The sequence below is a fragment of the Gossypium hirsutum genome, chromosome D01 (assembly GCF_007990345.1).
Source record: "Gossypium hirsutum isolate 1008001.06 chromosome D01, Gossypium_hirsutum_v2.1, whole genome shotgun sequence".
NCBI lineage: Eukaryota > Viridiplantae > Streptophyta > Magnoliopsida > Malvales > Malvaceae > Gossypium > Gossypium hirsutum.
In genome coordinates, this window is record NC_053437.1 from 47,992,180 (window position 1) to 48,004,589 (window position 12,410).

Sequence of the window (12,410 nt, forward strand, 5' to 3'; positions counted from 1 at the left end):
AGTGCTCCACATTTTATGATATTTTATATTATTATGTTTTTGTAATTTATTTATTTATTTAAAGTAAAATTTTAAAGCACTTTTTTAACCTTGAAAACCATGTTACCGTCCACTTAAAAATAGGAAATTGGTTTAACTATTTTATAGGTCCCTTATTTATGCTTTACATTATGATTTATTTACAATTCAACTTTTGATTCTTGTGCGATTTAGTCCTTATACTAAAATTAAGCGCTAATTTGATAAGATTTCTTAATCTAAATTCAATTCACCTATAACATAACTCTGTAAATATTTAATGAAAATATTTATGGGTCTAGTTTAGGGAAACAGAGTCCCGACACCACACCTTTGATTACCACTGACTTTTGGGTCATTACATGTTCGATATGCAGATCTCCTTATAATGCCTTAGAATGACTCAAAGAGTCCTTAACATGTTCTATTGAATGAAGCATAGCTCGACATTCCTTTATCTCTTGACATGTCCTAGGGCCTCAATGCCCAAACCATAAAACCTATAGGTAAGTACTAACAATCCTTTAGAATACCAATATATCCAACATAAAGGCTCACAAATGAGCTCGCATAGAAACTTATTACGTAAAGGTCACATAAAGGTCTCGCATAACATAGCTTATAAAATTGTACTTTTAAAAACATATTTTAAAACATAGGCTCACATAGTAGCACGCATAGAAACACAGTTTGAAAACGTAACTTGGAAACATGTTTTAAAACTGGGTGTCAAAGTTTAAAAACAAATTTTGTAAAAGAAACTTATTCTTGGAACTTTAGTTTTAAAAACAATATTTTTGGAAAACATAATAGTTCGCACACAAGTTACGAACCCTGAGCATTCATACTGAAAAATGATAATTTAGCACACTTATGACAGTTCTTAAGCACTCATTGAAAAATTTTGAGAATTTAAACGAGTTTAGCTTTGCCATTATCCTTGTTGGTAGATGGTTCGGTTGGTTCACAACATACATAAACACACACAGTGTAATATCCCTTTCTTAGTGGTGTTAGAATTAGTGGTTTTGGGACCACAATTCTAAAATGTGAGGTTGTATTTTATTATTTAATTGATAAATTTGGAATTACATTAGGGTCGTATAAAATTTTGGTGAAGAAATTTTAATGTTAAGCTGTTTAATTAATTAAAAAGGACTAAATCATAAAAGTTGTAAAAGTTGGTTTATATTAATTAAATGGGTTAAATGGATTTGGAGGTGTAATGTTAAGGGACTTAGATGGTAAATATACCATGCATATAGGTAGTGGACATTTATGGACAAAGTTATGTTAGTTGTTAGTTAATATACGAAGGACAAAATGGTAACTAAGTAATAAAACTTTAGTAAATTAAATTAAAATAGTCATCATCAACTCAAATTGCTTGTCTCCGTCGATTTTTGAAGGAGGAAAACTCCATTGTTAAAACTTATAAATTTAGTCAAGCATTGGTGTTTACATGGTATGATTTTTGGACTTAAATTTTAGTAATTTTTATGTTTTTGAGATCGTTGCAACTAGGTCTAGCTAAACTGTACTTTTGTTTTCTAAACTGTCAAAGATTTTAGATTTCACCATTGATGAATTCTTGATATTATGATGTTAAAGGACAAATTAGAGTTATTGGTTGTTGGTTATGAGTAAATTATAAAATAGTTTTTGTTAATTTTGAGTAGAGGATTAAATTGATTAAATGTTAAAATCGATAGGGGATTTTTGTGAAATTAGTATAAATGATGGCTGAATATAGCAAGGTAAAAATTTAGCTAGCATGTTTTGTTACAACGTTTTGTTAATTTTGGAAATTTGAAAGTAAGGATTAAATTGTGAAGAATATGAAAGTTGAGGGAAAATGTATAATTAATGAAAAGTTAAGGGTCATATGTATTGAATTAATGTGAAATGTTTTTGTAATTAATAGATTGTATTTAATTATTATATAGATCAGGAATCGAGTAAAAAAGACAATAATCGAGGAAAAGGGAAAATCGTGGAGTAGTCCCTGCTTTTAATAAAAAAATAATCGTAAGTTCATAGTGCTTTAAACTGTACATGTGAACTTATAGATATTATGCTATTCGTTTCTAGTTATTAGTATTCATATGTGAATAATTTATTAGTTATCTATGTGCCATCTATTATTGCAAATGAGTATGAACGAAAGTGAATATTTGAAGGTTGCAATGCTTGAAATTGTATTTATTTGAAGATGATATATTGAGTATAGTTTGTGTGTGGAATTAATGAAGTGCCTCTAAATAGTGTATATGTTTAAATGGAAATGAAATTACATGTAATGTTCGGTTGAACATAGTAATCGCTAGGATACATGTAGTATGCCAATAGGGTTAGAATATGCGCTTGTACGAAATTTGTAATTCGGTGCCTCTATTATGCACTTCGGTGCCTCTGTTACACTTTGATGTCTTTGATTCGCACTACCGTGCCTCTGCTTGCACATTTGTGCCTCTGTTTGCACTTTGGTGCCTTTTTATTGCACCAATGATGCCTCTAGTGTGGTATAGTTACTCGAGTATCCGAGTCGAGTTACTTAGTTCATCGGGCTAAATGTTAATGGAAGGTACAATTGAGTTATTTATGTAAATGTTAATACTTATTCAAAATGTTAGATGTTATTTGTTTATATGTGAGGCATTTATATTGATGAGATGTTCGTTGTGAATGTGATAAGTTATTTGAGATGAAGATTATGATTGATTATATGTTTTGATATGAGAACATGAACTAATGTAATTTGTGAATTTTGTACTTGAATATCAGGATTTGTATATTATCTCTTTGTATATATTTATCAATCAAGGTAAGTTAGTTTGATGTTAAAGTATGGGCTTAGTAAGCTTCTTAAGCTTATTTATTTCTTTCATGCTCTTTTGTAGTTTTTAAGTTATGGACTAACCGGATGGATAGATATGAAGCTCACACTATCCAGCATTTTGGTAGCTTTTATATTTTGTTCTGGGATGTGGCATGTATATAGGGTTTAGGTTGTTAATATGTTAAATGTTATGTTATAATTTTATATCTAGTTGAATGGTTAGCTTTGAATGTATACTTAAACTGGTTTTTAGTAGGTGAATCTTTAAGGTTAAGGTTGGTTATAATGCTTTGGTATGGCAAGTTTTTATGCATGTTTTATTATGGCTATTATGGCTGGTGAATGAAATTTGAATTGATGATTATTGTTATGTGAATTTTAAATTAGGTTACTTAAATAAGTGAACTTGATTGTGGTGCCCTTGAATTACATATTGGTTAGTTATTTGGGTGTTTAATTGGATAAAATTATTGTTTTTTGTGGTTAGGTAACTTTTTGGCATTAATTGAATTTGCTAACATAAGATTTTCACATTATTGAGATAAGTATCAGGACATTGGCATTTGGTATCGATACTTGACCAAATAAACAGTAACCAAACAAAATAGAATGCCAAAATGGTATCGATTTTCAAGTGAGTATCGATACTTTTTCAAAAAATATCGATACGATAAACTAATTATCGATACCATTGTTTTGTAAAGAAAACAAAATTGAATTTTGGTATTCATTTTCCAAAAAAGTATCGATTTGGTATCGATACCAACTGCGAAACTTTCATTTTTAGTTTTAAAACTTAATGTTTTGTTTCGATTTGGTATCTAGATTTTTCTCTCTTCTAATTGACCATTTTGCCCTTCATAATCTTTAAAAATTCCATCCTTGAGTCATCAGTTAATTTGGTAAAATTATGATTTAGTCCCTCAAAATTCTTCACCTTTTCAATTTGGTCCTAATTCATCCATTTTCCTTAGTTTCTAGATTATTCCATCCTTAAAATATTTACACTATTGGTCCTTCAAATTTTTTGTATTTACACTTTAACCCCTCAAATTTTGAGTATTTACTCTTGGGCAACAAAAATTTTCTCACTTTTGCGATTTAATCCTTTCTTGAATTAATATGTCATAATATAATTCTCAATGTTACCATAACTCAAAATTTCCCTTTTTGCCACTTTATTTCCTTATTTTAATATCAATGATACCTACTTTCTTACTGTAATTTTTGGGGTATTACAGTAGTAATTTTTGGGATATTATACTAGTGTTTGGGATAATTTAGAGATAATGATGAGAGAAGGGATGGCTCTGCAAGGTTCAAATAAAATCAGGTCATATAGTCTCAAAGTTGGGTTTCAAGGGATAAATAGTAATTAAGGCTGGATTGAAAGGCTCAAACAATCGAAACAAGCATTTGCCTAAATCATTTTCAAAATTTTATGCTTCCTAGGATTTCGCCTCTATAAATTACTAAGTCAATTCTAGAGACTTAAACTTTCATGCATGCCTAGCTCTCCTAAGGAATTAAAAACTTTATGGTACGATTTACAAACTTTATCAAGAGTAATATTTATATCATAATTCTGTTAACATAACAATTATTGAACAAAATATAACTTTATCATAATTATCAGAAAAATATATTCTGAAAAAGAAAAAAAAACTAATTTCAATTTTTCATCTCCTTACTTAAGATGAACAATGTCCCCATTGTTAAAAACAAAAGAATGAAAGAATGAAAATATAGAAGTGAATAGATACTATACAATAGGTAGGATCCTAGGAAAAGGAGATGAGTCAAGTTTGACTACTTAAATACCAAGTTTTTCTTAGGCAGATCCAATCCTAGACATGTACATATCTATTGCCACACTTATTATTTTGAAAATTGTTCAATTTTATTGATGGTTTCAACCTCTTGTTTTATTATGCGAAAAATAAAAATATCCTAAAAGAACCTAAGCCTAAAATTTAAAATATCCTAAGAAATAAAAAAAAAACGTAAAAACAAGATCCCCCATTTTTATTTATTTGTAGATCCCTCAGAATCCAACCAATCTTTTGCTTCATCGTCCTTGTTTTCACTTGAATCGCCTCGTTTCTTCCTCGACGTTGGAGTCCATAGATCATATATAAAGTCTAGAAATTCAGCCACAAAAAAATGAGACATGAAATATTTTCGTAAAAGTGCTTCTTATTGCGTCATCCCGTATTTTTTAGTATCTCGAATAAGTTTTTTACTGCCACTGCATATGTTGCATTATGTACATCAAATTTGACAGCTCATCATGAAGATCTAGACGAGGTGAACAAGTTCTAAGTGTTGGGGTAGCCATGTTAGGTTCGGATATTGGTTCAGTTGGTTTTGCCAAATCAGGAATTTCAACTGACTGCATTGGTTCTGTCTCTATAGAAACTTCTTCTTTGGGTTCATCCCTCAATTTAGCTTGCTGTTGTAGAATAAAATTTCCTACTACTCGGAAAATGTCCCAATCTATGATTGTGTCTTGGCTATACCCTGCCTTCTTTACATTTTTAAGAATTTTAGCTTTCAAGCACAAAACTGTTATCGTAAAAGAAAAGTAGGCTGGACCAGAATGTCTAGTGACACAGTTTCAAATTTATCTTAAAATGATCTTTCCCACATCAATGGTTTTTGTTGTCTTAATTGAGTATAGCAAGACTATTCGTTCTACTAAAATCCTAGTCCCATGTGAGATAGGCATAGGACTGAACCGAATAAAATAAAATCATACCTTCGTTAATGGTGTCAAATATTCTTTCAACAAGTGTGAATCTTATGTTTTGACACAGTCTGTTTAGAACCCAGAACTGTAAGTTCCTCTAGAATTTCTTGGAATTTCTCGACCTCAATATATTCCATTAAGGAAGAATATTCGTCGTCTTCGAAATTAGGTAAATCAAAGAATTAATTGATAGTATCTGAGTTTATTGGTACCTTGATTCCTTGAATAGAGACTTTTGTTAATTCGCTTGAGGTCAAATTTGCATTAAATTATCAAACTAACTCTTCATCTGCACTTGGTCTTTTCTCACAAAACACTTTCCAATTTGAAGCTTCAACAACTTGTTGAAAACTTGCCATGAAGTCAGTATAGTAGGTTTCTTTCAACGTGAAACCTTTCTCTGGAAGCATTTGTTTATTGTTGAAGATACTTTCATATCTTGCTTTGGATTCTTTTAAATGAAATTTGTTTTGTGATTCTTTGGCTTTGATAGACACACGAGTTCTTTTACGAGGCATGATTTAACCTAAACATCACATAAGATAGAAACAAATAATATTTTCAAAAAATTTAATTAGCATAAAATATTAACAATTCATAAAATTGAAAAGTTAAATAATTAAATCAAATTAAAATTTAGGAAAGAAATTTTCTTACCACCTTTGTATAAATCAATAAGAACTTTAAAAAAAAAGAGAGTGTGAAGCTAATAGTGTCAGTTTATGGTTGGTTGGAGGGAATTTTGATGCTACCTTAGGTGTTGGTGGAATGTGTTTGATTGGGTGCTTGAAGGTTGTGGCGGTGGTGTGCTGCAAAGGGAACAGGTGCGTTCGGGCTGGTATGTATGAGCAGGGGCGTGCGAGGGCTAGGGTGCAAGCTATAACAACGCACGAAGGAGGGCGTGGAGGCTCGTACTACGCAAGGCACGTACAGCTGTTTGTTCGAGCAGTTGGGGTGCACAACTGCTAGTGGATGCTGGGGCGCACGGCTGCTGCTGGTTGCAAGGGTGGCCAACGATTTTAAGGGGTTGGGAGGTATGGTGTATGGCGATGGAAAAAGATAAGAAAGGTGGAGCTAAATAGTGATGTGAATAGGGAAGAAAGGAGTGGTATTTAAAGTGGAAGAAAGAAAGAGTTTAACTCAAATTCTAAAAAAATAATAAGAAAATAGTACTACTCCTAATGCTATATAAAGACAATAACAATTAATATACAATAAAAAATTTATTAATATATTATTTGTTGTTATCTTATTCATTTAATAATAAAAACTCTTAGGTAAAATAGCGAACAATTCTAACACTATACAAGATTAAAAATAATTAATATATATTATATAAAATATAATTATATATTAGTTATTATTATCCTATTTATTAGAAATAAAATTTAAAAACCTTTATTTTAGCTGTTTTAAAATATTTATAGAAAAGTTAAACTAATTTCAATATTTACCAAAAGGACAAGGAATTATTGCAAATAATTCAATTAAGTACATGGAATTAAAGTTAACTTGAAAATTGAGTAGAAAACTAAAACTTGGATCAAAATTGACCCTTTTATTGAAAAAATTAAAATTTTATATTGTCACTTAGGAAATATTCTCTCAGAAGACTATGTTAAAATCAATTCCGAGGAAAGATTTGAGGGTTCACAAGCAGTCCCGTTTAAGTTCCAATCTCCTAGACAGAATTTATTTTAATATACTAATCTATAAAATATACCCTAAGTCATTTATTTAAAAATAAAAATGAATAAAAATTAGAAATCCAATAAAATGAGTGAGGTTGTATCCTACTCAATTTTATCCCCCAGTAATGTTTCAAGCGCTGAACATTAACTCTGAAATTACCTCTCTTGTTGTGAAGTTCAACAACCCCGTATGGGAAAACTTGTTGAATAGTGAATGAACCAGACCAATGTGATTTTAACTTACCTGGAAAGAACTTTAATCTTGAATTGAACAACAAAACTTGCAGACCTGCTTCAAATTCTCGAACTCGAATGTTCTTGTCATGTCATCTTTTCAATCTCTCCTTGAATAATTTTCATTTTAATATTAGAACATTCAGAATTCTTCTAACTCATTAATTTGAAGCATTCATTTTTCTTTAGCAAGTTTAAGATCTAAGTTGAGCTAATGGAGAACCCAGTAGGGAAACATCCCTAAAGGTGTTTTGTATGTTGACCTATAGGCCCATAACTCACCATCTAGTCTTTTGGACCAACATCATCGGTTTGTACAAATTACCTTCTCGAGTATACCTTTTATCGTCTGGAAATGTCTCTTGGATAGGTACAAGAGAAGGAGTTCCTTCTTGTGGCTCCAATCTGAATAAGTGATCTGCTACTTGGTTTTCTACCCCTTTTCGATCTTGAATTTCTAGATCAAACTCTTGAAGTAAAAGTACCCATCAGAACAATCTCGGCTTGGCATCTTTCTTAGCAAGTAAATATTTAATTGTCTAATGATCCATATAGAAAGTCACTTTTGTACCTACAAGATAAGACCGAAACTTTTCAAAAGCAAATACAATAACATGTAACTTTTTTTCTGTTACCGTATAATTCAGTTGAGCTCCGGCCAGAGTTCGACTTGCATAGTAAATAGGGTGAAAACTGTGTTCCTTCGTTGACCCATCACAACTCCTACTACAATGTGACTTGCGCCACACATGAATTCAAATGGAAATTCCCAATCTGGCGTGATGATAATGGGTGCTGAAACTAGCTGATTCTTCAAATCATTAAAATGTCTTAAACATTCTTCATAAAAGATGAATGTTGTATCCTTCTCCAATAATTTGCATAAACATTTAGAAATTTTGGAGAAGTCTTTGATGAATCTTCAATAGAATCTGACATCTCCCAAAAAGCCTCCTAACACCCTTAACAGATGTTGGAGGTGAGACTTTCTCAATGACATCTACCTTTGCTTTATCTATCTTGGTCCCTTGTCTTGTTATTTACTACCCCAAAACAATACCTTCTCATACCATGAAATGACATTTTTCTCAGCTGAGTACAAGGTTTGTTTCTTGGCACCGTCTTAGTACCTTGGCTAAATTGCCTAAGAAATCATCGTAAGTGTCTCAAAACATTGAAAAATCATCCATAAAAACTTCCAAAAAAATTTCCACCATGTTTGTAAAAATAACCATCATACATCTCTGAAATGTAGCAGGTGCATTATATAAACCAAATGGCATGCGTCTAAATGCGAATGTACCGTACTAGCATGTGAATTTTTTTTTTTGTGTTGATCCTCCAATGCTACTATGATCTGATTGTAATTTGAGTACCCATCTAGAAAATAGTAATAGTCTCACCCTGCGAGTCTATCCATCATTTGATACTAGAACGACAAGGAAAGTGATCTTTCCTAGTCGTCTTGTTCAAATTTTGGTAATCTATGCAAATTCTCCATCCCGTAACCGTTATGGTTGGTATTAACTTGTTGTTTTCATTCTCCATGACCGTAATGCCTCCTTTTTTTGGCATGCAATGGACAAAACTTACCCATGAACTGTCTGAGATGGGGTAAATTATACCCACATCTAACCACTTAATGATTTCCTTCTTTACCATGTTTTTCATAATGGGATTTAGTTTCTATTGTCCATCAACCGTCCCTCTCTTACCATATTCTAAGATTATTTTGTGCATGCACACAGATGGACTAATACCACAGATATCGCTTATGGTCTATCCGATAGCCTTCTTGAATTGTTTCAACATTAAGATAAGTTTCTCTTCGTGCTCTTTAGTTAACTCTGCTGGAATAATCACAGATAAATCAAAACATTACCTAAATAAGCATATTTTAAGTGCGAGGGAAGTACATTAAGTTCTAATTTAGGTGGCTCTTTGATCGATGCGTTTAGATGGTCATAATCTCTGCTCTATAATTCCAAAGATTCAAAACAAGATTGCAGATTAAATCCCCTTTGGTCAGCTTTTAACAAAGCTAAATATTCCTCCCCCTCCTCATCACTTGGAAGGTTTGATGTCAAGATTTGTTCCAATAGGCCCTCAACAGAAGTGATTTTCCATTCCACGACTAATTCCTCTAACTCAGTTACTACAAAACAGCCATCAACTATATCAAAAAATTGCATAGACTTAAAAACATTGAACGTTACTTGGTCGTCCTATGCATGGTAAGCTCTCCCTTTTGCAAACCAATAAGGGTTCTTCCAGTTGCTAGGAAAGGCCTTCCTAGGATGACTGACACCTATTTATCTGCTTCAAAGTCTAAGACAACAAATTCAGTAGTAAAAATAAATTTATATAGACGTACCAATACATCCTCGATTTTTCCTTCCAGATGTGTTAAGGATTGATCTACTAACTGAAGTGTAACCGTAGTTGGTCTAACCTCACCTATCCCCAATTTTCTGAATATGGACATGGGCATCAAGTTTATGCTCGCACCAAAATCACATAGTGCCTTACCACAATAAGATTTTCCAATGTGGCAAGGTATGGTAAAACATCTAGGGTCTTTAATCTTTTGGGGTAGTTTATCTTGTAGATATGCACTACATTCCTTCCTCAAAGCTACCATCTCAAATTTTCCAAGTCTCCGTTTCTAAGAGAGTATATACTTCATGAATTTAACGGAGTTTGGCATTTTCTCAAGAGCTTCTACCAACAGGATGTTGATATGAAGTTGCTTGAGTACATCTATGAATTTCTTAAACTAAACTACTTGTTTCTGCTTCTAAAGTCTTTGAGGGTAGGGTGGTGGAAGATTCCTAACTTGAACTAGTCTCTTTGTCTGTTGTGGCACTTCTGCATCTAAAAAAGATGTTACTTTATCAGAATTGATTGGGTCAGAAGTTACCTTATCAAATTTTGTAGGTTCTGGTTCTGGTGAAACTGGAGTTTCAACACTTGGTTGAACTTTCACTTTATCTTAAGCATCGACTGGCTCTTCCTCAACTTTGATAGTGTTGGGCTCTAACGTATTTCTGCTCCTTAAAGTCAATGCTTTACAATGTTCCTTCCCCAAATTTCTTGAATTCTCCGTATCACTAGGCAAAGTACCTTGTGGTCTGTTTCTAAGTTCAATAGCAAGTTGACCCACTTGATTCTCAAAATTCCTTAAAGTGGCATCATTCTTTGCCATATATGCCTTCAATAGGTTCTCTAGACTATTGGAGGGTTCATATTGTGTTAATATCTGAACTTGTTGGGTAAATCCAGGTGGTTGGATCTATTTAGGTTGCACGTAAGTGTTACTAGGTCCAGCCCTTCGATTTTTCCAAGAGAAATTCGGGTGCTTTCGCCAAGATGGGTTATAAAAATTGGATTCCAGTCCTTGCCTACCTCGGTTTTGGTTCTAGTTACCCATGTAATACATGTATTCTGGGTTTGATGGGCAATCTTTGAACAAGTACCCCTCCCAACAGTAAACATAGGCTACATTTTCGAATTGATTCGGTAGCCGAGTTGCAAAATTATTAAACCCATTAGTAGTAAAGCTTTTAAGAATTGAGGATATCAAGGATACTTGAGATGTGAGTGAAGTGAGAGCGTCCACTTCATGAATTCATGTGACTCCTCTTCCTAACACTACTCAATTGGTTGGCCATTGCTAATTGTTCGTAGAAATTCTCTCAATGATTTCATAAGCTTCATTATAAGACTTAGAAAGGAGAGCACCATTAGCAGAAGCGTCTATTACCATCTACGTGTCAGCATTGAAACCCTTTTAAAATGTCTCTAATTGGATGCAATACGGGATTCTGTGATGAGGGCATCTTCATAATAGTTCTTTAAATCTTTTCCATGTTTCATATAAGGCCTCGTCATCCATCTGTTGGAAGGTAGTGATCTCATTCCGTAATTTAGCATTCTTGCTAGGTGGGAAGCACTTTATAAGGAATAGTTCTGCTAACTCTTTCCATATGGTAATGGAATCTAGCAACAATGAGTTCAACTAGACTCAAGCTCTATCCCACAGTGAATATGGGAACAACTTTAATCTTAGTGCTTCTTCGAGTACTCCGACTTACTTAAAGGAGTCACTCAACTCCATAAATAATTTGAGGTGAAGGTGAGGATCCTCAGTAAGCATTCCACTGAATTGGCCCACTGTCTGAAGCATCTGGAACATAACTGGCTTTAGCTCAAATTATTGTGTAACACCCCTAACCCATATCTATCGCTAAAATAGGGTTATACAGCATTATCGAAGATTACACTTCGAAACTAACCAAAATTATAGAACAATTAATTCATAAAATCAATCAATGCAAAACCAATCAATGACATACATATTTTCCCTTATGCGAGCCATCGAGCCCTAAAAACACATTAGAAACTAGTCAGGACTAAATAAAAAACATATAGAATTTTTCATACAAAGATGAAATTTTTCAAACTGCAGGGGTCACACAGCCCTGTGGCCAGGCCGTGTGACTCACACAGCTGGGAGACACTTCCATGTCTCAAGCCGTGTGGACATTCAAAGTAGGGACACACGGTCGTGTCCCAACCCGTGTCCATGCTCGTGTAACTCTCTGACTTGGGTCACAAGGTCAAGCCACACGCCCGTGTTCCAGGTCGTGTACCCTTCGAAAGCTACAAGGGACACACAGTTGTGTCACATGGCCATGTGTCACACACGGCTAAGACACATGCCCGTGTCTCTGCCCATGTGGACAAAAAATAGGCTATTTCAAAGCCATTTTTCTCACCTATTCATGCATATACCTACAACCAAATTTTCACATATATACAAGCCTTCAAATTGCACTAAAAACATGCATAATCAAGCTATCAAAATAAGGTATATAAG

The 12,410-nt window shown here is 33.3% G+C and overlaps 1 non-coding gene across 1 annotated transcript; it reads left to right on the forward strand.

The window, feature by feature from the left end:
• Positions 1-11,352: 11,352 nt before the first annotated feature.
• Positions 11,353-11,458, forward strand: LOC121214142 (small nucleolar RNA R71). Its single transcript, XR_005909729.1, has one exon. It is a non-coding gene; the product is annotated as a small nucleolar RNA R71 (small nucleolar RNA).
• Positions 11,459-12,410: the final 952 nt, after the last annotated feature.